A 3,247-nucleotide genomic window follows, 5' to 3' on the forward strand; every position below is an offset into this window, starting at 1 on the left:
CTCGGTCTCGTGGTCCATAGCCGTACTGAAAACGACCAGGAGCACTGCCGGCAAAGCGACCACCTGCTGGAGCACGGTGACCACCACCATCTCCCTGACCACCACCTACACGGCGCGCCCTAGCATCTCGCCTATCACCACGTCGAGAAGGACCATGCACCCGAGCAGAGTACATGTCCGCGTTCCGTCTCTCCTGCTCTCTCCTCACAGCCCGCTTCCTCCTGAAGCAAAACTCCTCCAGGTGACCTTCCCTGTCACAGAACTCGCAGTGGTACCTCACCTCACGCTTGGGAGGTAGAGGCCTAGCCTGCGGACGGGGAGGAGCAGCCCTCTTCTTCTGGGCAACCTGGGCTGTGGCAGCAGGGAGCGTGTCGAGGGGGTTCCACAGTGCATTAGGCTTTGGAACCCAAACCTGCTTCTGCGGAGGTGCTTTCGGTGGTTCTTTAAGCACACCATCCGCGGGGTCAATAAGCGAAGGCTGCGTGCTCGTGCTAGCAGTGTTTCCAGCAGCCTTGCCGATCTTACCATACAACCTGTCAAAGTCTGACTTCGTGTATGTGTAACCGACCCCAAACCCATCACCACGCTTGAACTGCTTGATCATCATGCCCAACTGCGGCTCACTAGCAGAAACCCAACTAAGAATCGCCCTAAGATAGGTATTCTCATTCTCCAGGTTGGCTTTCTCTACCGCAAGATTATCCAAATCAGAGATCAAACCAGGGCAAACAGAGCAGTCAAAAGGTGGGCTAGACTCTATGACCTTAGTCTTTCCAAAAGACTTAATCAAAGCGTTCTTCTCCTCTAGCTCCGCCCTAAGCGTGGGACAAAGCTTACAAGCACCAAGCAAAACTGGCCTAGACTTCATCTCCTCTAGCTCGCACACAACAGTAGCAAACTTGGACTGCAAAGAAGCTAGATCAGACTTGAAGATAGGACACTCCTCACATTCAAGCACATCGCTAACAATAGGAGCATCCTTAACCAGTTCTAGTTCATGCTTGGCCTTAGCGAGCTCATGAGACACGTCAGCAAGTGAAATCTTAGCAACATCTAAGTTCGCGACGTTCTCATCATGCTTGGCACGGAGAGCAACAAGATCGTTCATGTGAGATATGAAGCCAGCGCACTCATCCTCACTAGACTTCTCCCTAGCACAAGCCAGCTCAGCCCTAAGCTTTCTACGCTCTCTAGCTGCTTCCTTAAGCAGCCTCTTCTGGTTGTCGAGAGCGGCGTACAACTCCCTAACCTCTGTATCAAGCAGGTCGATCGTGGAGTTTACCTCTGAATCGCTCTCGGATCCAGGAGAAGAGCCGGAGTGCGTCGGTGTAGCATGTCCACCCGAAGACGCACGAGCACCATTGGCTTCGCCCGCCATGGTGCAGAAGCTCTTGCGCCGACTGGCCGCCAATCAAAGACTGATGAAGCCGGTGGCTTCCTTGTCCCGCTTCTTCTTCTTCTTCTTGTCGTCGTCGTGGGAGGTCGGTGAAGAAGAGCGGTCGGTGTCGGAGCTCTTGTCGAGGTCGCTGAGCTGCGCCAGGAAGGCCTTCTCCCGCTTCTTGGCCTTCTACTGGAAGCGCTTCTTGAGCGACTCCTTGTCGAAGCGTCCTCCCCGGTCACGACTGCGGTGCTTGTGGCGCCGACGCTCCTTGTTGGAGCCTCCCTCGTCGCGGTCGCGGTGGCAGTAGTAGTCGAAGGAGTTGTTCTGGCCACCACCGGACTTCTTAGGGCAATCGGCGACGAAGTGGTTCAGATCGCCGCAGTTGTAGCACCCGGGGTTCTTCTTCCTCTGCCTGTTGTGGTAGACGCGCTGGAACTTGCTGATGAGGAGGCACAAGTCGTCGTCGCCCAGCGTCTCCAGCTGCTCATCTGAAACAGAAGGCAAAGAGGCAAGAGAAAAGCCAAGAGCAGAGTTAGCGTTAGAGCTCGATCCAACTGGGCCAGACACAAGAGCGACGCTCTTGGAAGGAGGGGCACCATTGAGCTTGCCTCGTGTCTGGTTATCCACCTCCGTGGCCTTGAGCTTGCTGAAAAGCTTGTTCACCATCAGAGTCTCATAGCCAGCAGACTCAATGATGGTGTTCACCTTGAGATCCCACACAGAGCGATCAAGTGTGTAAAGCAACTTAAGGGCCTTCTCGTGCTCTGTGTACTTAAGGGCACCAGCAGATCTGTTCGCATTGACCTTGTTCACAATCGACTGAAAATGACTGAACATCAGGTCAATGCTCTCACCCGGCTCCTGTGTGAAGTTCTCGTACTCACGCCGGTGAGTCTCGAACAGTCTGGCCTTCACCTGAGGTGTACCCTCGTGGTAGTTCTCAAGACACGTCCAAATCTTGTGGGCTTCTTGAAACCCCTGGACGCGTGAGAACTCCACACGAGAAACGCCAGCGAACAAGCCATTAACGGCCTTGGCGTTAGCCTCGTGCTGGGTCACCTGAAGAGGCGTGGTCCGAACAGCCAGCACCTCGTAGAGCTGGTTCGTGGTAATCTCCCAGACATCAGCTCCCATGCTCTGCAGGAAGGCTCTCATGCGAACCTTCCAGTAGGCATAATCCTCGCCGGAAAACACTGGGATCTTACCAAGACTCGCCATGGTCGCCGAGTGGTTTTCGAACCGATTAAGGTATTGAAAACCTCAACCAAGCTCTGATACCAATTGTGGGACCGAAGCCGGCGACCAGAGGGGGGGTGAATGAGAGCCGATCAAAATTTCTTCCGAAATTCAAACCGTCGGCCTATGTCCCAAAATCGCCCAAGCCCTCAAGCGTTCTGACCAAAGTTTGGGGTAACTATTGAAAAGCTAACCCAACACAAAAGGCCTCGAACGAGCGAGCGAACCCACGAAGCAAAACGGAAGCGAATCGGGAAAGCTGCAGAACTGATCTGCCTGGACCGGTCTGACCGGTGCGCTGAACCGGTCTGACCGGTGCTCTGTACCGGTCTGACCGGTCGTGCCTACCGGTCTGACCGGTAGCACCCAGAAAACCCCCGAGAAATTGGATTCAAACGGTGAATCCCGAGCAAACGACAACGAAATCCGACGAAACTTGGGGGAATGCTTCGCCCCTACCCCGTGTGCATATCCCCAAAAGATCTCGTCCCAAAGATCAACAAATCGTGAGAATTATGGGGGAGATCAAAAGGGATTGGGGTTTTCTCAAACACTCAAGAACTCGAATTCGAACACGCCAGTGATTCCTGAGGGTTTAGGTTAGAGTTGGGAGCACGGGAATCACAGCAA

Source organism: Panicum virgatum, chromosome 1K (genome assembly GCF_016808335.1).
Source record: "Panicum virgatum strain AP13 chromosome 1K, P.virgatum_v5, whole genome shotgun sequence".
NCBI classification, from domain to species: Eukaryota; Viridiplantae; Streptophyta; class Magnoliopsida; order Poales; family Poaceae; genus Panicum; species Panicum virgatum.